Genomic DNA, 24,576 nt, shown 5'->3' on the forward strand with positions numbered 1-24,576 from the left:
CCTGGCTCACCTCTCACTCCCCTCAGATTGCTGCATCATCCTTCTACTCACAACAGGAGGGCACGCTGGCCAGCTCCCTGCCAGAGCTGCGAGAGGGTAACACCAACAACAACTTGGTTGAAGGTCAGTGCAGCCACAGGGTCCACACATTCTTTCAAAGGTCAAAAACCAGTTCTGAGTAGAGAATCCTCTAAATTCAAGCTTTTATAAAGAGAAATACATCACACACACACATATACACATGCATGTGTGTGGGTTTTTTTATGTTTATGCATTTATTTTGTGTGTGTGTATATATATATATGTATACACTTTTCATTCAAGATCTTTTAAACAAATATATATATATATATATATATATCCATAAGCATACCAGTATATGATCCTGAAAAAGTCCACAGTATTAAAGCAAGAAAATAGAGCTGTCAGGATTCAGAAGACACTACCATCTACCAAGATGGCAGAGTGATCTCATGCCAAAACCTCCCCATTCTGCTCCTACACTTAGAAATGACATTTAAAATTATGTTTGTGTATTTAAAAGATGAAAACCAAGAAATGCGCGTCTCTCTGCACCAAGAACAGAGGGTAAAACTGTAATGATAAGTGAGCCCTTAAGCTTCAGAGATTCACGGGATTGAGATGAGCAGCTGGAGCCAAGGTTTCTACACCCACCAGGACCCAAGTGATGCCTGAGCAAAGGAAGCAGGGAGCAGGAATCTTCCTGTGGAGAATGCACTTTCTTAGGTTATATATTAGGCATTAAAAAAAAAAAAATCCATCCAATTTAGGAGCCATCTGGACCTGCCACTAATTAAAGTTGAAAGTAAATATTCTCATCCACTACAGGTGGGAATATAACTTGGCACAACGTCCCTGGGAATCAGTTTTGCAGTATGTATCAAGAGCTTTTAAAATATCTATTTGAAAAGTGTTTTTGAAAGTTGAAATAATATTTTAGTGGTCATGTATTTTAACCCAATAATCCCACCTGTTGGTATTTTGCAAAGAAAATAATGAGTGATGTGCATAAAAATACATAATTATTTGCATCACAGCCATTTCTTTTAATGGCAGAAATAAAGATGTTCAACTGTTATAAATTGGTTGAATAATCCTGTAATTTTCACTCAGCCAGTTGAAAACAAAGGTGAAGTTTACCCCTACCAAACAATGACCAGGTGATTATATAGATTTGTCTGTGGAACCTTCCCCCGTCAATTCAGGTGTTCCTGTCTGAAACTGACAGTATTTTAGCTTTTAAAATAAGAATGTCAGTAATAGCTGCTTTTTGTCTTTAAATTCTGATGCTAATTGGAAGTTATTTAGGCAGATGGGAAAACGTTTTATGAGAAAAAGGGGAAATGTTGTACTGCACATTTGAAGGACTTTATAATAGTTTTTTTTTTCTTCCTTTTAGAAGTCAGACTTGATACAGCATTTCTCACTGTACTTAGTCTAGGTCTCAAACTATCATCACTGCTTCTCTTATTTCCCCCCACACATATTTTTATTAACTAACATGAGTTTATCAAAGGAAAAGCTATAGATTTTTTTGTGAAAGTCAGCTATCCTGTTTAGAATGGGCATTATAGTATTTCCTTCTTCATAAAGTTATCATTGCTCTCTCTCTATATATATATCGTTTTTCTCCTAGAATTGGGACAGATTGTTCCAAGCATAAGGGGGTAGTTTATGTGACTCTAATGTCATTTCACCTGTTTTTGTAGTGAGTTGAACCTGTTCTCTAGTGGTTTGATCATTCAGAGCTAGATAATACCTGTTGTAAATACTGGTGTTGTCACACCATTCAAGGAAAACCATGAACTCACATATTCTCTTGTATTGTTGCAATTTGAAAGTAGGTCACTGCTGTGATGTTCCATTAAGAAAATATATTGAATGTAATCTCGGGTGATCTCTGGAAAGGAAACTGTGCTTGGGTTATTTAATTTTGCTTTACATGAGCAAATTATTGTTCGCTTCAATAAAAATAAGTAATTTCTTTCCTGGTACAGTTTTATTGCCAGGGTGTTAAAAAAAAAAAAGTGAGAGAGAAATACCTCATGTAAGAAAAGGTAGCCGTTTAGATTTATTACTTCATTCCTTCATGAACTATATTGAGTCTCTGCAATCAGCCTGACCCTGACCTAGGCAGTGGGGTACTAGCTTACAAAGTCCTTGCTGTTAAGCTGCTTAGGTCCATTGTAAGGGTGGAATTGGACAAACAAGTTAGCAAGTCAGTAAATAATTCCAAACAGCCATGACTATTGAGCATACAATAAAACCAGATGATGTAGGAGTGGGAATCCTAAGCCTCTTTGAAGAGGTGACTTTTGAGCCAAAATTCAGCCAAGAGAAAATCTATGGGAAGAGATTTTTTTTTTTTTTTTTCGCCAAATCCTAAAGCCTTGAGGTAGGAGCAATCTTGACATATCGGAGGGACAGAAGAAAGCCTGGGTTTCTGATACGTAGGAGGGAACAGACAAGTAAGCATGAGATAAGGGTGGAAATGTAGAGCGGAGCAAGACCACACAGGGATTTGAACACTTAAGGAGTTTGGATTTTCTTGTTCTTTTTTTTCTTTTTTTCTTTTTTTTTTTTTTTTACTTAAAATATAATGTATTATTTGCTTCAGGGGTGGATTTTCTTTTGAGTGTCATAAAAGCCCATGATGGCTTTAAGCAGGAGAAAAAAACCTGATCTGATCTACATTTTAAAAGATGATCCAGGCATTTGTTTGAAACTGGGCTATAGGAGTAGCAAGAGTAAAGAACGCAGGAAGACTGGTTGGTGGTTATAGCGAGTTTGAGTAGCAAGGAACAAATATTCATTTTTAAGAACAGATTCAGTAGTTCATCACTGTATATCACATTTTGGAACACCTGGAATTCAGTATTCATATTTAAACTCGATATTCATGTGCAGAGTGGGTCAGAAGTCCAGATGCACAAAGCAGTTCTCTTATCATCTTGGATCTCTAACTATCGCATGTTTTCCTGTTGCTCCTTCTGCACATTAATTAATTCTGGGCTATTTGCCTTTTTCATTAAACAAATTCCTGAGAGTTGAAATGCTAAAGTTATGTAGCAATATCAAATCTGTAACTATCTACTATTTTCTGTTGGTCCATAAGAAGCAGATATAATACAGCTTGCCAGTCATAAAAATCAGAAAGCCACCATATTTCTAGTATTTAGCGTAGACACAAAATACCTAGTGTAAATCAATCCCAGAGCTACCACATGGTCTTCCTAGAAGACCATTTCCAGGGAAATATTTCAGATACATACTTTAATCACGTATACTGCCAGCAGCTGGAAGCTATGAAGACATGTCCAGATGAACAAGACTCAGTTCCTCCCACCAGGCAGGAATAGAGTTGTCAAGGGGATTGCAGGATATGCAGTATCTAGGATTTATTCAGGGAAAAGCCTATATACCTTGCACTAACATGGGAACATAGAATGATTTCCAACACAAAGGTTAAAAAAAAAAAAAAAAAAAAAAAGGACTGCTACAAAACTTCCAGAAGGCAATGATGTTTGAATGTAGTACACTGTCTCTCTTCCAGAAAAATGGAACTCCGGTTCCTTCACAATTAGAACTGACTGCAGTGATAGTCTACCGTGGGGCTCATGTTTCAGTCCTATAACGCAACAAGCAAAATGCGAATGATGCCAGAAAGAAATTTTTCCCTCAAGGCCTGAAAATGTCCTCATCCAAACGGAATACATTGTTTCGGATTAATGAAAAGGTATTCTCCAGAGTTCATATGAGGACAGAGTATTAACAGCTCATCTCAAGGGAGACAGTGGCAGTAGCTGTCGTGTGCAGGAACGGCTTTAATAATGATTTAATATGATACACCAGTGTAGATCAGAAGTTCCTGCCATGAACAGTAGACTATTAATATTACTACTACAAATAAATATATTTAAAGATAATAATGCCATAGGTAGTTTGAAAGTACAATTTTTCATCCATATGTCCTCAGGGCAACCCTGTGAGATAGGCATTATTGTTTTTTAATTTAAAAGATATGAAAAGATCAAGGCTCAGAGAACTTAAATGGTTTACCTTACCCGTTTCTGATGTGTACCAACTACTTCATGTTCTCCTTGGCTTTGTTCCCCTAAGCACACTTCAGATGCTGAGTAAACGTTTATTTTTAGGAGGGGAAAAGAAAAGGTTTGCCTCAGTCACACGCTTGGAAAGGGTAATGCCAGACCCCTGACTCAGGTCTTCTAATATTAAGTCCTGTGAGTCTCACAGGGTCCAGTTAGGTCATTATGTCACAACTGAATTGGCGTTTTTGTTGTTGTTTTGTTTTGTTTTGTTTTTTAGCATATAAAATGGCACAGTGTGGTATTCTCAGTGTCTTAGATTTGATAAGTTACGATGACCTCTTGGAGTCTTGGCTTTCGGTCTGGAAGGTGGGGATACAGTCTTCCTAATGAGGTTGTTTCAAGGATTGAGTGAACTAGTATAAAAGTGCTTTGTAAATATAAAGCACTGTATAAATATAAGATGGTTTCATTAGAGTTCATTTTTTATTTTAATTAGAATCATTGACCAAAATTTATCTCAGCTTAACTAATTTTCATGATTTACAAATATTATGAATAAAACAACAAGGCTTAAAGAGCCTTAATAGCTTCTAAACAGGTATAGATTCCAACCTAACTCATTGATAGCAATGTTTTTCTCAGGAGGTCAGATTGGGAAACTGTCTGTGGGTTTGTTTGTTGGTTTATTAGAAATCTTTATATTGTTTAATTTTTCTCTTTTTTTGGAGTGAGCATTTGTTAATTCTGAAATTCAAAGCATCCTTTTTAAAATTAAAAGAGGGGTCCCTGGGTTGCTCAGTGGGTTAAGTGTCTGCCTTCAGCTCAGGTCATGATCTCAGGGTCCTGAAATTGAGCCTGTGTCAGGCTCTCTGCTCAGCAGGGAATCTGCTTCCCCCTCTCTCTCTGCCTGCCTCTCCATCCACCTGTGATCTCTCTTTCTGTCAAATAAATAAATAAAATCTTTAAAAAATAAAAAAAAATTAAGTAAAAGAATTTTTAAGCATCATAGAAAACTTACAGTAAAAAAGCTCTCTTTGAAACCATTTACAAAATAATGCATACAGAAGAAATAATAAATGTGCGTTGATAAAGATCTTGAAACTAAAGATACAGAGTCAAGAACTCAATATTTAATAGTGTTTTTCAAAAGTATGTGACTTTATGAACTATTCTACCAACATTACCAACTAGACTAAAAACCGATTAGGTCTTGGGACTATACAGTGCTATTTGTGTTTCTCGTTTCTTTTATAGTAACCACCAAATGCTAATGAAAGTTAAAGTTCAAGTAGGCTAGAGAGAGAGCATTGAGATTGAGAAAATCTGCATCTAGGACAAGATTTTTTTAAACCTTAGGTAAATTCCTCAACCTCACTTTTGCTCCATTTACGAAATGGGAAGAAGGAGCATTACTGCTCCTTATATCACAGGATAAAATGAAGTATCATTTGTGAAATTGACTTTAGTTTTTACATTAAAAAAAAAAATAGCTCTTTGCACCCTGAATGATATCTGTATCAAAAAGATAGTTTCATTGTTACTTGTAGAAAGGCAGAATAGTATTAAAAAGACCATATGCTACAGGGTTCAAATATCAGCCCTTCCACCTAATAGATTTATGCTTTGGGGGTTCTGTTATCTCCCTGAGTCTCATTTTCTTTGTCTATGAAACTGGAGATATCACTAACTCATAGGGTTTTTTAGAGCATTAAAACTAATATATCTGAATAGGTTAGCTGATTAAAGATGATGTTTATAAAGTGGCTTCCATCTGGTAGGTGCTCAATACATATATCATCATTATCTTCCTCATTATCCCTTCATCATTCATGGTCAATGTGTAAAAAGGGTATTTTACTTTGTCCCTGCAACCCTGTCTGATACAAACTAATAAACTATTCTCTCCCTACCCCACCTTTATCTTTTTTTCTTTTCCTTCTTCCTTCCTTTTTTTTTTTTTTTTTTTCGACAGCTGGAAACCTTAGAAGGTGGTGAAAGATGTCTACTCATGTCAATTTATGTAATCTATCATTATTAAATTACTCCACTGAGAACATGTGAGAAACCAAGTGCTAAAATGCCTCTAAAAACAGTTGCCAAGTAACATTTCATTCTTTAAAGGAGCAGTAGAGAAGGGCTCTCCAGATGTCCTAGTCTTTTAATGGAGAGGGAAGCCTTGCTGAACTTGTATAGAAGACAGCAGTACTAATACTACCTGAGAATGGGTACAGCTAGCACCAGTTCACTGCAAACCCTTAAACTAGACTTGCACAGGCATTTCACCCATACAAGGAAGAGTAAGTCTTATAGATACCTGCTAGGAGAATGTTCCAGATTATAAGTACAAAGGCCCTGAGGCAGGAGAATGCCTGATACTTGAGAAAACAGGACAGTATGGATGGAGAGGTCCAGTTCATGGTATCATTCAATCCTCAGCCTGTTTACTTTCATAACCATCTATTTCTTTTTTAGAGTTTTATTTATTTATTTAATCTCTACACCCACCATGGGGCTGGGACTCTCTGAGTTCAGGGGTCACATGTTCTTACTAAGTCAGCCAAGAGCCCCAATAGTCTATTTAATGTTGGCCTCCTCTCTACCTCCAGATCTCTGTTTCACTCCCATAATTTATTCTCTTCGTAGGACTTCACAGTATTATTTGTTTGCTTACTTACTTACTGTCTGTCTCCTCTATTAAAATATGAGCTCCTTAAGGATAGGGATCTTGAATATCATCTTCATTACAATTTAGGTAATGTTTAGAACAGTATATGGCACATAGTAGGTGTTCATGAGATATTTCTATTTTATAACTAATTAATATTTAATAATACTTAATACTTATTAATACTTAATATATATAAATGTTTAGCATATATGTTTTGATGTCACTTAGGAGTGAGTTTAAAATAATGAGGCCATTTTTATTCACCAGAGGGCCACATATCTGTAGTGTTAGTGAATACATAAGGAAACCCCAACACACTTATATACCATTGACAGATTTCACTCAGTTCTGCTCTTGTAGAGAACAGTCTGTCTCTGTCTCTGAGAGTCAAAAATGTACATTTTCTTTGAACCTCAGTTTCATTTCTAGGAATTTATTAAATAGAGTAAATGCCCATCCATATGAATGAATCTAATACATAGCACTATCTACTTATACATAGAAGTAGACGCTGGCCAATTCTTCCCACAAATATTTGTTGAACACCTATGTGTGAGACACTAAGATCAGACTCTGCCAGTGTTGAGGATGCCCCTGTAGTAGAAAGTAAACAGCTAAAGCTCAGTCATGAGGTAGGAAAGACCTGTGGAAGAACAGAATTAACTCTTCTCTCTCATACATACAGACCCTAGGTGGGTGCTACTCACCATCAGCTGGGGATTTGTGACCAAAAAGTATTTCCATGAATGGCCACACCTTTTTTTCAGATCTGGTAGAAGGGGTGCAAGACTACAGGCATTTTCCTGTCAGAAATCCATGAATGTGAAGGGGGTGATGTTCCAGAAAGAGCAATAGAGCTGGAAAAAAAGAAAGAGAGAGAGAGAGAGAGAGAGAGAAGCCACCAAAGTAAATCTGTAAAAGTGGACCTCAAACAGCCCAGGCAGAAAAAGAGTGTGGATGATGCTTTCATTAAGGTGGATTGTTAACTGGTGTGTGCCAAGCTATTGTAATAGGGAAGCACTTCAACTGCTGTAACACCTGCTGGGATTGTAGTTCTAAGAGAATCTAAAGAGGATGCAATTGTTTATTAGGTACATATCTGGACATATACCACAGATTCCAGATTCCAGTTTTGTTTTATGTTAAACTTGGGTTAAATGGGTTTGTTCTTAATGTTTAGAGACTGTGGATAGCAATGTGACTTGTGGAGTAATAAATCTTAAAAAAATGAATTCCATCCAGAATTTCCCCTACAGTCTCAGCAAGAAGGAAAGGACAGAAGTGTACATATAAATCAAGGAAAACTTCCTAGAGTTCTATGCTAAGCTTAGATGTTCAAACAAATATATAAAAGCTGGACAAACAACCTAGTACTAACAAGAACTCTTAAGAATAGTGGCATGAATGTTAAAGCAAGGATTACGTTCAGCTTTAAAAAATTTTTAAAGATGGGAAGAGCTGTATTTGAAGCAATAATAAAAAGAAAGAAGGTTCAGTATGTTAAATTAATATAGAGGGGACAAGTCTAAGTAATGTGGTAGACCCTCTTTAAGTCAGGGTCCCTATGATCCATCCTTCTCAGTGTTCGTGCTTTTGTGTGATCCTGTCCCATGGAGGATGGGCAGGATCTGATTTACTTCTAACCAGTAGAGCACAGCAAAGACAAGATATACATGCTAACATTGCACAAGATTTTAGTGCCCATTTTGCTGGAGTCTCCCACTCCTTTCTGGCTTCAAAGAAGTGAGTTGCTATGTTGGGAGACCCATATGGCAAGGAACTGAAGGCAGCTTCAGGTGGATAGCCAGGGGAACAGAAGTCTTTATTAGTTCTATAACCACAAGGAATTGAATTCTTTTGACAATAGCATAACCTTCCCCAGTCAAGCCTCAGATGAGACTGCAGCCTTGTGAGACCCTAGGTAGAAGACTTGGTTATGCTTTTCCCAGAATCCTGATCCACAGAAACTGTGAGGTAATAAAATACATGTGTGTTATTCTAAGCTGCCATATATCTGATCATTTGGCAAAGCAATAGAAAATCAGTATCATGAACTACTGCCATTTGCTTCTGTCTTCTCAGTTGAGGAGACAACCTTTAGAGTGGCATGGCTAGAATTTTCCCTGGAATACAGCATCCCATTCCATTAGAATAGGAGATAGAAATTACATTTAGAGCTTCGAGTCAATCTTCACACCCCTCAAGAGATGACTCTTCTCTGTCTCCTTCACCTCTTTGACTCTTTTCTATTCAACCGAAGGAAATTTGGAAGAAAAAATAGAAAGAATATTTTTTTACAATCTTAATTAAGACACCAGCCTCAGAAACAGCTGCTGTTATGTTAGAAATGCTGTCTTGAGTCTTCCTCAGAGAAGCAGCTCTCCCTTCTCACCATGTGATGTTGTCTTTTTTGGCTTAGTATTCCTGCTACCTATTACAGTGTTTGACACATGGTTGATTCTCCATGACTGTTTGATGAATGAATTCCATGTTAAGTTACCTCACCCATAAACCCAGTAAGAAAGAAAGTCATCATTCCCTACTGTGGTGCTCTTCCCTTTTTAGACTTTTGGGAATGAAAAGGCAAGCATGACATTTATTTATGTACATGGAAGGAAATGAATAAACCCAGAGAATACAGAGATGAGTGAATTGCTTTTTGAATAAACCCAGAGAATACAGAGATGAGTGAATTGCTTTTTGTAAATAAAAGGAACCTTAAAAGCCTAATAGGAATACTGATTATTTCATAATGGTCTTTTTTTTTTTTTTTTGTCTCAATCTACCACGTTGTGTTCAGTTTTATAGGCGACATATTCAGTGTTGGTAGATGCCAAAAGCTTAATTGTCTGACTCCAAATGATACTGACATAATAGACTCATTTGCTATGCCTCCATTCTCTAGCTTCACATGACATAAAAGTATAAGCCTTTTATAACCTGACAATAATTGAAATGCCTTTATCTTTTATTCATTTTATTTTCAGCTTCCTTCTTTGTAGACCCCTAGTGGAAACATAATTTTAGCATTATTCATTCCTGTTTGGCACACTGAATGCCTGGTCCATTGTACCTCATTACACGCAATCTGTGAATTTTATAAATACTTTTCTTAATTCATTCCTAATTGTGCTGTTGGACATTACTGATGGCAAAATGCCCAAAAGATTTGGTTTCATTTACATGACATATAAGTAGAAAATGAGCAAGCCTATATGCTCCATTGCTTACTGTCCATTTCAGAAACATGGTGTTATTTTAATCTAAGGAAATGAAAGTATTTCAACTCATAACATCATTATTTATGAGTGAGGAAATTTCATATCTGTTGAATTGAAACTTTCATTTATAAAAAAGTGGCTCAGGGTACCCAGCTGGCTCAGTTAGAGTATGTGCCTCTTGATATCCGGGTTATGAGTTCGAGCCCTATGTTGAATGTAAAGATTACTTTAAAAAAATCCAAAAAGTGGCTTAATGGCCATGTGTATTGCCTAAGAATATGGTGTGGATTTTTTTGTTTGTTTAACAAGTACTATATTACTTTCCCTTATAGTCTGCTCTCTAGTGGTCTTTAATGGACGAATCAGACCCCATCACCCCCTAAGTCAAAACTCCCTAAACATTTCCCATTACACTTAGAATAAGATCCAAACTCCTTACCATAGTTTGCAAGGTCCTTCATTTCTGCCCTATCTGGTCTCCTTGTCTACCACTCTTCCCCTGCTTATACTACACCAGGCACATTGTTTTTTTTGTAGTTCTTCAAACATGCCAAATTCATTTCCACCCCAGTGCCTTTGTACTTGCTGTTCCACCTCCTTAGAACAGTCTTTCCTCAGATCTTCACAAGGCTCACTTTCACATTCAGGGAGCTTTAATGTCCTCTTCTGAAGAGACTTTTCGTAGCCAATCTATCTAAAATAGTAGCCCCTGTTACCACTATCAATCACTCATGATCCCTCTAGGTTGTTTTCCTTTTTTTTTTCTTTTTAAGATTGTGTTTATTTGAGAGAGAGAAAGAGGATGAGACAGTGTGCATGCACGCACATGCATGGGCGGAGGGGCAGAGGGAGAAGCAGACCCCCTGCTGAGCAAGGACCCTGACTCAGGGTCTTAGATCCCAGGTCCTAGATCCCAGGACCCTGGGATCAAGACAAAGGCAAATTCTGAACCGACCAAGCCACCCAGGCATCCCTGCGTTATTTGTTTTTCTAATAGTACTAATTGCCCCCTGAAATTGTGTCTGCCCTACTAGAATATAAACTCCAGGAAGGCAGGGTTCTCACTTGTCTTGTTCACCACTGCCGCCCCAGAATCCCTCCCTACAGCACTTACTCAACATGTGTGAATCGACTAAGTAAATAAGATCATGGAGGTAGGTGGTATAGGACTAAATAATAATTGAAGAGAGAGACAAGGAAGAGAAGTCAAAATGGCCCTGAATTTTTGAGCCCAGATTATTGAAGGGTGGTAGAACCATTAAAAGTCACAAGTAACCCAGAAGAGAAGACAACTTTGGGATAGAAGAAAGACGAGTTCTGCATTAGACATTAGAAATGCTGGTAGACATCTAGCAGGGAGATTGGGAGAGACCACAGGAATGGAGATGTTGCCCTGGGGATGATTCTGGTAGTTCTGATAACTGAAGCCCTCCAGAGAAAGGGTGTAACAGGAAGAAGGAAAAGTCTTTTAGGGACAGCTCAGAGGAGGGAGAAGGGCCAGATGGGGAACAGTCAGGATGATAGAAGTAGAAACGAAGAGTAGAATACTGGGAGATTTAAAAAAAAAAAAAAAAAAAAACGCCCAGGAGAAGAGAATTTCAAGGAGGGAGTGGAAAGCATCGCTCGATGCTGGTAATAAGACAATATGTGGGCAAGGGACCGGCTGTGAGTGTAAGCATTTGTGACCTTTAGGCGAGAAGCTCTGGTAGATTGGTGAGGGCAGAAATACATCTTACACCAACACTGTCTTGAATGTCAGTTTAATCTTCTGTGATTCATGAGGCATTTCAATATCTCTTAGGATCTCCTGGTCATATGACAAATATCAGTTATGTAACTCTAGTTTAAAAGGTGGAGAGGTAGGGGAGAAAAGGTATAGGAAACTGAACTGAACCTATACCAGTCCTACAGCATGTGTTGAAAGTTGCTTAATCTGAATGCATCCCTGCCTGGGCCCAGGTTTCTGTGATTTTCTCTAAGGAGGGATGCCATGTGCTCTGATAGCTGTCAGCAACATGTCATTTCAGTATGTGCTTCGTTTTTCTAAATTGAGAAGTGCTAAGATAAGAGGGAGAATGTTAGTTAGGCCAGCAATATTTTTATTTTATTGTCTGCTGACATAAAAAATGTGTTAAACTTTATTTTTGTTATTTTGCAAAGATCTGAAAAGAATGAATAAGCAGGAAAAACTGCTCATGATCCACTACCAAGAGGCTATCATTATTTACATTTTGGCCTTCTTACTTTTTGGTGCTTTTTTTTTTTTTTTTTTTACCCCCAGCTTTTTGAAACTTCTAACACTTTCATGTTATTTTTATGTAATGGGAGAAGTCATACAGTGGCTCTAGAACCAGGTATCCTGGGTTCAAATCCTATATCTGACTCTTATGAGTAGTAAGACCTTTATGTGTCTCATAACCTCCCTGTGCCTCGGTCTCCTCACCTGTAAAATGTGGGAACCACCAATTCTTTATTTTTTTTTTAAGATTTTATTTATTTTTTTCAGAGAGAGAGTGAGTGAGAGAGAGCCTGAGAGGGGAGAGGGTCAGAGGAAGAAACAGCCTCCCCACTGAGCAGGGAGCCCAATCTGGGACCCGATCCCAGGACTCTGGGATCATGACCTGAGCCGAAGACAGTCGCCCAACCACCTGAGCCACCCAGGTGCCCAAACCACGAATTCTTTTGTACATTCATTTGTTCTACTATCTTGGGTACAAAAGGCAGTTGATCCCATATGCTTTTCACCTTTCCAGTCTCACTTGTTCTGTTTTCCCCTCCACTCCCAGTCGTTTAGAAAAACTTCCCATCCCTTCTGTTATTTTGCTTATCTTTCCCCTGATGTTCTATATTTTTGTCATATTGTCTTGATATGCCAATATTGTTTACAAATAAAATATGGGTTAGAATCCACCTCAACTCCTGGAAACTGAGTTAAAGTGAGAGACAGAGGAACCCCATTGAGGATTAAACTGGTCTGTAATGACCTTAAAGTTGTATTGCCCTGTACTCTCACATTCAAGTCAAATATAGCCTGGATCTGTTCTGAAATTTAAAAAAAAAAGGGGGGGGGTAATAAACTAATTAAAGCATTTGATTGTCTGTATCAGAGTTATTATCCTAAAAAGCCATTAACCATACAATGATAATCAAAAGACTGGATGGGCCGTTAACAATAATATGTCCCTTAGGGCAGCACATCACAACTGTGGGTGCTGTGTGCAGACTTTGTGACAGAAATGTCTCTGAGACTAGGCTAACCGTGAACTATTTAAGTAATAGAGAACCCAAGGGAAAACAGTTTTTCTTCTTCTTCTTCTTCTTTTTTTTTTTTTAACTTCAAGAAAGGGTAATTGGTCAAATTACCCTTTATCCTGTTTACTTCAGGATAATTGGTCAAATACCATCAAGGCAGAACATGGCCATAAAAGATGCAACACCTCTCTCATGGTTTCATGACTGAAAACAAAACTAGGCTCTGAGTTCTCCCCCATCAAACTCAGTGGATCCCATGGATATTACAATCATGGGTCTATCTTCCAGAGCCAACCTTGATTTTGAGTGTTTTGGCACCCTTTTAATTACTGTCCTGATTTGGGGCTCTGGAAGAAAATATTAAAAAAGGATTGAAGTATCTGTAATATCCTTTCTTTGTGAGCAAGGCTGTTGTCAACTTCAGCCTTCTTGAAAACATCTTTGCACTGTCCTAGTCCTGTAATGTAGGTTGTGATCCAAACGTGGGTCTGTCTTTATTGATAAGGTACTGACAAACTTCTGTCCAGTGCGTTGCTATGCTTTGGGTTGGAGGGTTTTTCTGAGCAGCAAAATGCCATTTTATTGCTTAAGAAGATGGTGAATTGACATTAACTTAAGGAAACAGACTGCTGCAGGTTTTTCTAAGTATCTCGCAGTAAATCAACCTTCAAAGACTTCCTTAGGAAACACATTGGCTCTTTTTAAAAATATAAATACCTTGAACAAAGTTCTTAAATCATGGAGCTCTTTTTTCTAATCTGAAGGCAGAAAGATATATTGATATGTGATATGACTTCCTAGATCGTTGAGCAACAAAAAGCACGGATACGCCGAATCCCCCCCGAGCTGTTGGCCTCATGGTTCTTGGTGTGTCCTCGTTCGTTAAAGGTGGGCCAGAAGGAAGGTCCTGTTTGTGTGGTCACTTGTGTCCTCTCAGTTCAGACCTTGAAGTTTTCCTCTAAAAACTGACAAATTCTATACTTCTTCCCAAACAGAAGAGCAAACTCCGTTCGTTTTCTGCATTTTTTAACTACACCATCTTTTTTTATTGTTGTTGTCCTTTGAAGTGGAAACCGTTGTTTGTTTTCTCTTTAATGAAATGCAGTGACACAATTTTTTTTTGGAGATTTTTAAAATTTATTTATTGGAGAGAAAGAGGTCACAACGAGGCAGAGAGGCAGGCAGCAGGGGAGGGCAGCAGGCCTCCTGCTGAGCAGAGAGCCCACATGGGGCTCGATCCCAGGACCCTGAGATCATGACCCTAGCCAAAGGCAGAGGCTTAACCCACTGAGCCACCCAGGCGCCCCAACACAGTTATTTTTAAATAAGTTGTTGACTAGAGTATTGGAGGCTCTGGCCCAGTCACAGTTTATAATAGTAACTCCTCAAGAGGGTTCTGCCAGTAAGGAACCTGAAGTTCAGAGTTGTAAAGCAATTGCAAAGGAAGCCAATCTAAACAATGACATCTGTTAGGAGACAGAGATGTTATCTCCCAGCACCTAGGATTATTCTTCAAATTTGTAGTTCAGGAGTCAAATCTGAACTAAAGTTGACTGATCAGAAATGATTCATGCACTTGGTTTAATCACGGTGGGAAATAACAGAGAAAGACTTCAGTTCTTTTTCTGAATTATTAGTGTGGGCATGGTATAGGTTAGGTCTCCCACCCCAATAGAGGAGTAAAGACACATTCCAGGAAATAATGTCTTGTTTGATTGTTTATATTTAGACTAAAACATGTGAGCTGTGTTCTCATGTCTCAAGGACTAAAAAGTTTAGTGAGGAACACACATTTGTAAACAAATTTTTTTTTTATTTTTTTTTATTTTTTTTTTTTAATATTTATTTATTTATTTGATAGACAGAAATCACAAGGAGGCAGAGAGGCAGGCAGAGAGAGGAGGAAGCAGGCTCCCTGCCGAGCAGAGAGCCCGATGCGGGACTCGATCCCAGGACCCTGGGATCACGACCTGAGCCGGAGGCAGAGGCTTTAACCCACTGAGCCACCCAGGCGTCCCACAAATTTTTTTTTTTTAATGCTCAAAGGAGACAGTACCATTTCCCAAAAAACGCATCAATGCACGCAAAACATTGCTGTGGAGTATATTTGCATTTGAGAATATAGCTTAGATATTTTACGTCAAAATATTTTGTGGTGCTTGTGCTGTTTCCAAAGACCATGAGCCCCTACATTAAGCACACAGATAGGTGTTTACTGTGACATCACATTCAGAAGCCATGAAAGCAAGCAAATCCCTTGGAATGTACAGGGCCGTGAGCATCTCTCTTTCCTGTATAGTTGTTGGCTTTCCCTGTGACATGCCAAGTTTCCCCATCTTAACTCTACCGCCTAATGATGCTGCAGAAACTTCACTGGTGTTTAAAACAATTTTGAGATTTCCAGATAAAGATTTCACAGAAGCACAAATTTTATTATCTGGCTTTCTGTGCAGTGGTTGCTCTTCGTACACATTGAACACAACCTCCTTGAATATGAAAGTAACATGTTAAGACTGTGTGGAGGTCAAAAAGGATAATTGTGGCTATAACTAATTATCATGGAACTTAACCAAATGTAATTACAAAGCAGTTTTTAACTTTCGTTTAAACATAATTTTCTTATTTGAGCGGAAGACAAAAAAAAAAAAAAATGGGCCTTTGTGTTCTTTAATAGCAGTGCTCGGTTATGTGACCTAGATTTCCAAATCTCTGTAGTATTTCCTGTACAAAACCAGCGTATTCCCTTCCTGCACACCTACCACTAATCATAAAATATGAGTCAGCTACATAGAGGCACTATCTGTGTAAAGTTTTTAATCAAAACCTTTTGTTAATGAAAAACAAGTACCTAGTGCTATTATAATGCAGATGAGCTAATAAACAAAGTATAATTAAGAATCTTTCTAGAGGGAAATTTCTCAGGAGGTAAATATTTAAAGATTCATTCTTAAGTTGTTTTTTGTTTTTGTTTTTGTTTTTTTTTAAAGATTTTATTTATTTATTTGACAGAGAGAAATCACAAGTAGATGGAGAGGCAGGCAGAGAGAGAGAGGGAAGCAGGCTCCCCGCCAAGCAGAGAGCCCGATGGGGGCTCGATCCCAGGACCCTGAGATCATGACCTGAGCCGAAGGCAGAGGCTTAACCCACTGAGCCACCAAGGCGCCAGTTTTTGGTTTTTTTAATGTGCTTTTTTGGATCTACTTAAAGAAATTTCTTATTTTTATGTCTGATGTCATCTTAGAATTCTTGGTGGGCAGAAACTTTGGCTCTTTAATTTGACACTGAAGTAAACAAATATTTTTTGAGCAATTCTCTTCAAAGAATCTTTCCTGTTATTACAATCTACTACTATAATCTCGCTTTTTTTTTTTTTTAAGAGGATGTACACACTCTGGAAAGCAAAACACTCTCCAGCTCTATCATGTCAAGTGATAGGGCAGATTTCAGCCATGCTACGAACTTTCCTCTTGTCTCAGCCCATTCTATAAAAAAGACAGGGTAATGAAATATTCCCTTTGTGATCCATTCCGATTTTCATGATAACCAAAGTTCTTAGACAGCCATTATGCCATAACATTATTGTCAAGAAACTGGACAAACTCCAGGTTCCTTCGCTGAACACTCATCACACGTGGGATGCATGTCCCACAGTGGGAAGCACTGTGGCTTTACCTGAATAGCACAGCCCTCATTCAGGAAGGGTGTATCTTTTTTTTTTTTTTTTTTAAAGATTTATTTATTTATTTATTTGACAGAGAGAGATCACAAGCAGGCAGAGAGGTAGGCAGAGAGAGAGAGAAGGAAGCAGGCTCCCTGCTGAGCAGAAAGCCGGATTCGGGCCTCGATCCCAGGACCCTGAGATCATGATCTGAGCCGAAGGCAGCGGCTTAACCCACTGAGCCACGCAGGCGCCCAGGAAGGGTGTATCTTAAAGAAACATAGATCTATTCAAATTGGCTTTACTAATAGACAATAAAATGATAGTTTCAGCTATATAGATATAACATCAAACATCTGTGTTATGAGTAAAGTGCTGACTCCAGTAGCTGGAGGGGCAAGCTCCATGCCCTCAGATGTTGACATTATAGGAGCAAAACAACTGAATGATGGATTGAATGGTTTTAGCTTGTATTTGAATTGTTACCATAGTCTCCAAGAACTGCTGTAAAGCATTCATTTTTAGGGTCTGTTCCCTCCGTGAGTCATTTCACTGCTTCTATTCCTTCTTTACCTCTCTTCCTTTCTTCAACAAATATTGAGCACTAGACACTGTGTGTTGAGGGAAAGAATAAAATTTAGGACATGGCCTCCCTAGAGCATACATTTGACAGGGAGTAATTGCATATCTTTTTTATTATTATTTTTTTTTACTTTATTTATTCATTTGACAGAGAGCAATCACAAGTAGTGACACAGAGAGAGATCACAAGTAGGCAGAGAGGCAGGCAGAGAGAGAGAGGATGAAGCAGGCTCCCTGCTGAGCAGAGAGTCTGATGCGGGGCTTGATCCCACTGAGCCACCCAGGTGCCCCGCACCTTATTCTTTTTTAGAACACTTACCACATTCATAGGTATATAATTAAAGTTTTAAAAGATATGCAGGGGTGCCTGGGTGGCTCAGTGGGTGAAAGCCTCTGCCTTCGGCTCAGGCCATGATCTCAAGGTCCTGGGATCAAGCCCCACATCGGGCTCTCTGCTCAGTGGGGAGCCTGCTTCTCTTCCTCTCTCTCTGCCTGCTTCTCTGACTACTTGTGGGCAGGGATGATCTATTCGCCTGATGAGCTTCCAAGTGGTGACTTAAAGGATGACTAGGAGCCAACCATCTAGTGAACTAAGCAGAGAGCATCCCAGACAAAGGCAAAGAGCTGCCTACTCCAAGAAATGAAAAGAAGGCCAGAATAGATTGACTTAGTGAAATGGGGAAGATTTCAGGGAAGATCTGCTTTTGAGGAATACTACTTAATTTTAGAAGAATTACATCTAATTTGCCTATGAGACTGGTTTTTTTTGTTTGGTTTTTTTTTTTTTTTTTTTTTGACAGAGATCACAAGTAGGCAGAGAGGCAGGCAGAGAGAGAGGAAGGAAAGCAGGCTCCCTGCTGAGCAGAGAGCCCGATGTGGGGCTTGATGCAGGGCTTGATCCCAGGACCCTGAAATCATGACCTGAGCTGAAAGCAGAGGCTTTAACCCACTGAGCCACCCAGGCGCCCCTGCCTATGAGGCTTCTAAGTGGAGATGTTCTTGGGGAGTTGCTTATACTACTCTGGAATCAGAGGAAAGGGCTGGGCTCACCAAATATGAGAGTCAGCAGCACAGGTAGAGTTTTTTAAGTTTGGGATGTTGTGAGATCACTGAGGATGAGAATATAAGTCAAGAAAAGAAGGGGATTCAAGATCCTAAGAACAAATTTAAAGGTCTATAGAGAAAGAAGAAGCTAGACAAAAAAGTAGTGGTCAGAAAGATAGAAATTAGGATAAATATAGTATTGTGAAAACCAAGAAAAAGTGACTGGTTTTAATTTTTTTTTTTTTTTGAAGATTTAGTTTGAGAGAGAGGGCGTGCATGTGTGTGTATTGGGGTAAGAGCAGAAGGAGAGGGAGAGATGCCCTGTTGAACCTGGAGCCCAATGCAGGCTTGATTCCCAGAATCTGAGATCACGACCTGAGCTAAAACCGCGTCAGCTGCTTAACTGACTGAGCCACCCAGGTGCCCCAAGAAAAACTGAGTGGTTTTAAAGTATATGCTTTTGAATAGTTAAGTAATTGTCCTGTTAGATACTAAAATTTTTTTAAAAACTATCTCAGTAAATTATAAAATACTCCACAGTCATTAATACTGTGTGTATGTATATATGTATGTTTTTAGAACCACTTGCTCCAAAAAAAGTAGAAACTGTCTTAACCAGGTTAACCAGCTGATCTTTTCTCTCTATAAAGCATACTCTTTGATGCCGGTGGGTGGTGTCTGTCCTGTCTTCTTTCCAGCGCTACCCTGAACTTAAGCTGCTGCCAGTTAGAATGTTTATCAGAGGGGACGCCTGGGTGGCTCAGTTGGTTGAGCAGCTGCCTTCGGCTCAGGTCATGATCCCAGCATCCTGGGATTGAGTCCCACATTGGGCTCCTTGCTCGGCAGGGAGCCTGCTTCTCCCTCTGCCTCTGCCTGCCATTCTGTCTGCCTGTGCTCACTCCCTCTCTCTGATAAATAAATAAAATCTTTTAAAAAAAATTTAAAAAAAAAAAAGAATGTTTATCAGAGTTGGTTGTCTTTGTTTCCAAAAGGATTAATGTCGGGTATACTTGCTACTCTAAATTAATTGCATAATTTGGGGGCGCCTGGGTGGCTCAGTGGGTTAAGCCACTGCCTTCGGCTCGGGTCGTGATCCCAGAGTCGTGGGATCGAGTCCCGAATCGGGCTCTCTGCTCAGCGGGGAGCCTGCTTCCTCCTCCCTCTGCCTGCCTCTCTGCCTACTTGTGATCTCTGTCTGTCAAATAAATAAATAAATTCTTTTTAAAAAAATTTTTAAATTAATTGCATAATTTGTAATTTAATGAAATAATGTGAAAAGAAAAAGTTATTTTTACAAAAATTAAGTTGGTTGCTTTAGAGAGATTTGATAAAGGTGAGCTTGTAATGAATGCTGTTGATTAGATGTGATGGAGTCATCTGTAAAAGACTGGAGGGAAATTATAAAAGTCTAGAAGAATTCTGCCATTAGATTTTTCATAACTTTTTAGTTCTCCATCCACTTTAAAGAAACTGAAAGTCAAAATGATAGCTGATGCATTTTGAGTGTGGTTTCTGCAAATAAAAGAAAAAACAAAAAACCAGAGCACTAATCAGGGGACTAATCAACAAAGAAAAAGCTTTGACCTAATAAAGATTGACAAATGAATATATATTTATATGTTTTGATTTAAAATAAAATACACAAATATAAGCATATAAAATAAAAATATATCTGCGTATATGTTATACCTTAATTGATGGTTAATCTTCTACTCTAGCCAAGTATCTTTGTATTTAGTTCTAGCAAATGATACAAAGATAAACTTTAACTCAGCCTATGTTCATTACTAAAATGTACTAATAAATTATTGAGTAAGTGGAATTTCCTAAGCATACTGTGTTTCTGCCCCTACCCTTTGTATTTCTTTGTTATACTGAAAACTTTTAAGAATGTATTTGATTAGTCATCAGATCAAACCAGTTTTATTCTTAACACATAACCACAGTTAAGGTTACCAAAGCATGCCCCTCAAGTAGAAAATATACATTAAGAGGATTCCCTCTCCACCCCCCCTTATTTTCTGGAATTCTCTTTTCAATTAATTTCAGACCTTTCCAAAGCTACTTAGAGAACATGAGAAAGAATAATTTTTAATACTGCTACATTTTAAATATCAGTTCTTACTGGTCTGTAAATTCACCTGCAAGCATTTAACTTTTTATCAGTACTCATATTTTCAAATTAAACTCCATAGTTAATTGTTAGATGGTCAGTGATCGATGTGGCGTGGCAAGTGATTAAATAAAGTAGGCAGGTCATAAAATAGAGGAAAATAGAAGACGGTGATCCAGTGGGGAAAAAGCAAGGAAGTTTAAGATTTTCAGGGTTTATAAATTAGGCTCCTAAAGTAGATTTGATCTAGTGGATTTTACAGGTGTTTACACATTCATACACATGTTTGATAATCAATTACAGTGTTCGTGGTTTCTGCCTATAAATAGTTGCGTGCTATTACTTGCGTGTTGCTCAGGAGACAGCTTCAATGCCAGTGCTCTGAGACATGGTTATTATATATAGCATCAGAGGAAAAGTCTTTGGACCATCAGATAAAAACAACAGAAGGACAGATTTTGGTTCAATTCTGAGCAAGAACCTTGGACAGTTAGATCTATACAAAAATGGGAAGTTCTGTGTTTTGCCCATCACTGAGAGCCTGGAGAAATCCCAAAAGACTTGTAGATACGCTGGGTGAAAATGAGTCTTTTCTTCTGAAACCCCTTCCGTATGGCTGCTGCAGAGCATTGAGCATTTTGAGCAAACAAAGAGCAAGTGAGTATGTGGGGGCTGAAGTGCAGCCAACTGGAGGTTCTGGTACAGGACCTCGTTTCCTGAGGAAGGGGCACTATCTTATAATTTTCACAGAAAGACCAGTACCCTGGCAAGCTCCATGCCCTCAGAGTCACATCAGCTCAGAGGAGGTGTTACATTCCAGCCATGGAAGGGAGTGCCATTTTCAACACAAAATGGAAACTTTTTAGCCATGCCACAGGCTAGCAGTGGCCCTGTTTTCACACATGTTGGTCTTCCTTCCATTCCCTTCTTTCCAACACCATAAGCAAATGAAAGGAAATGAATTAGATATTCAATTCACAAGATAATATGTCGAGAATCAAATATGTCTGGGGAAGAAGACTCAGTACCCTCAAGGAGTTAGCAGTCTATGGAAGGAGGGAAACAAAATATCTGTGCAAATTATCATAATGCAGAGTTGAAGACGCTAAGTATTTGATGAGTGATACAAAGTGCCAATAGCTCAGAAGAATAAGGAGGGAAATTATTTCAAAATCCGTAAAACCTTTATAGAGAAGGAAACATTTAAGATTTGGCTCAGAGAAATTTTGAGTGGCAGGAATGGAACCAAAAGGCGGTTGAGGTGAATGGGAGACATAGGAAACCTGTCGTAATTTAAAAGCACTGGAAGAATTATGGGATGCAAGATTGAAACCGGTATCTCATTATTTATACCATTATAAGCAACCACAGTTGAGAAAATATCTTGAGAAAATAATTAACTATATGCACGTTTGCACTGATACCTTAGGGTCCTCCAAAGTCTCAGGCAAACTCATTCTGATACCTTAATATCTAAACCTTAAACCACTCTCCTATTATCTTTTTGTTTTCATCACCTATGGCCAGTTCAGTGTTTGCCTGACGAGGTCTATCGCACCAGAAACTGTAAAATCAGATACTTGCTTTCTCAGCCTCCCACATCTGGCGGTAGCCCCACAACCTAGTTCTGGCCAAAGGGGTATCGACAAAAGTCTGCTTGGAAATTTCTGGGTAAGCTTTCAGTTAACAGATAAGGACAGCCGGAATTGGACTACCTCTTTTTCCTTCCTTTCTGCCTTTGATGTGGATGAAATGCCTGTAGTTTTGGGGACTCTCTTTCAACCAGAAGGTGAAAGGTGTGAAGATGAACCACTTATACGCTAAGGATGCTGGAGTAGAAAGAAAAAACATGGGACCTTGATGTTAATGCCGAGAAACCTCCCAACTCCTTAAAAGTAAACCCCTGTGTGTTTGCCCAGCTAATTGGATAGCCTGTTCCTTTCACCTGGAAGCATTCCTTATGAAAATGCCAATTTTTTTCTAAGTCTCTCCAGGCAAATTTTTTTTTTTTTTTTTTTAAGATCTGAGCAAGATTTAATTCTTGGGGTATAAGAACTCAACAAACCATTGCTGAACTTTTTTTTTTTTTTTAAGATTTTATTTAGTTATTTGACGGAGAGAGATCACAAGCAAGCAGAGAGGCAGGCAGAGAGAGAGGAGGAAGCAGGCTCCCTGCTGAGCAGAGAGCCTGATGCGGGGCTCGATCCCAGGACCCTGAGACCACGACCCGAGCTGAAGGCAGTGGCTTAACCCACTGAGCCACCCAGGCGCCCCCCATTGCTGAACATTTATTGTGCACCAGAGACTATCCTGCATGCCAGAAAGTGAAAAAGGATAAATAAAACATGCTCCTTTCCCTCAAGGAACTAGTGCTGTGATAGAACCTGGTGCAAACCATGTAAGTGCCATAAAGGAGGGGAAGCTGGGTTCTGCCGAGGAAACCCAGGCAGGGCGCACTCAGGCAGCACCACCTAAGCCGGTTCTGGATTGATGAGCAGAAGCTTAAAAGTCAGGGAGGAAAAGAAGGAATCGTGACTCTAGGCACAGTTAGTAGCCTGTACACGTGCAGAGATGAGTGAAGGAATGGGACCTCCATTGGGAAGAGCCAAAGTTCAGAGTAGTGGGAGCATTTTTACTTCCTTCTTTTTCAGGCATGACTATATTTAAACAATGAAAAAAGATTTTATTCCACACAGCAATTCGTATCATTCATAGAGGTCAGTTAATTTAAGCTCCCAAGTAAATTGGGTTTATAAAAGTCATCGCAGGAGCTGATCAGAAGTTTCTCTCTAGGTTGTAAATTTTCATATTTAGGCATGTATGTTGAGGTTTGATTTCCTAAGCAGATGGAAATAATAGAAAGGGATTAAGTTTGGAAGAAGAAACTTTTGAAGCATTTCTTTAACAATAAATATGTAAAGTTTTTAGTTACAGGTATTTATCCAGTTGTTGAAATATATCCTGAAAGAGGGGTGCCTGGGTGGCTCAATTCGTCAAGTGTCGGACTCTTGATTTCAGCCCAGGTCAAGATCTCAAGGTCATGGGACCGAGTCCCGCATCGGGCAACATACTCAGCACAGAGTCTGCTTGGGATTCTCTTTCTCCTTCCCTCACTGCCCCTCCCCTGGCTCTTATGCATCCCCCCACCACATAAATAAATAAATAATATAAATAAAAATAAATAATAAAAATTTTAGGGCGATGAAAATAAATTAACCCTATATATCTATATAGATATAGATATATATTCCTAAAGATCATTATCTCAAATCAAGGTGCACTTAAAAGTAGGAAACTCCATTTTTAAAATAGTGAACCTCTTCCAGTGATTTCACTAATCCCTTCATTTTATTCAAATTCGTGTGACTTTATATTCCTTGTATTCATTTGTTATCCTTCTTTTTTATTATTAATTAAAATAGACACACAATTTTGAAATGGGAGGTTTGCTAAAACACCAGTCCCAAAATTTGGCTTGTTCAGAGGACTCCAAATTCCAGTAACATAGTTGATAACCTCTTGCCGAAGTACATTTGTTATCAAGATTCCCAAATATAACAACTTTTCTTTTTGTTCAGTAATTTATTAAGCTAATTCAATGAACAGGAAAAGAAATGCTTTGAGGTCTTACTACAGCTGAATATAACAGTATAAAGTTAAAGGGAAAGTTGGCAGAATTGGCACCTAACTTACTTGGACTGGTTGTCTATATCAGTCGAATCAAGTCACTATATAGAAATAAAAATTAACTAATTGCATGTGTTTTCATCCAGAATTATCAGAAATTATAATCATCACTGATCAAATGAGAAATAACTTTCCTATTTCATAGCTTATGATATGGATGATCTTTACTAAGTGTTGCCAGACAGAGAGGCAGGATAAAAGAAAGTTAGAGTAAGAAATGAAATATTGTGACCTAATGTTACCATAACAGACCACCTGATTACAACAGCAAGTGGCAATGA

General features: G+C 38.6%; 1 protein-coding gene across 4 annotated transcripts in view; it reads left to right on the forward strand.

Moving 5' to 3' along the window:
- The window catches only part of STXBP4 (syntaxin binding protein 4), a 167,007-nt gene that overhangs the window by 101,689 nt on the left and 40,742 nt on the right, over positions 1-24,576 (forward strand). The gene's annotated exons all lie outside the window — the stretch shown is intronic.

The sequence above is a fragment of the Mustela lutreola genome, chromosome 15 (genome assembly GCF_030435805.1).
Source record: "Mustela lutreola isolate mMusLut2 chromosome 15, mMusLut2.pri, whole genome shotgun sequence".
NCBI lineage: Eukaryota > Metazoa > Chordata > Mammalia > Carnivora > Mustelidae > Mustela > Mustela lutreola.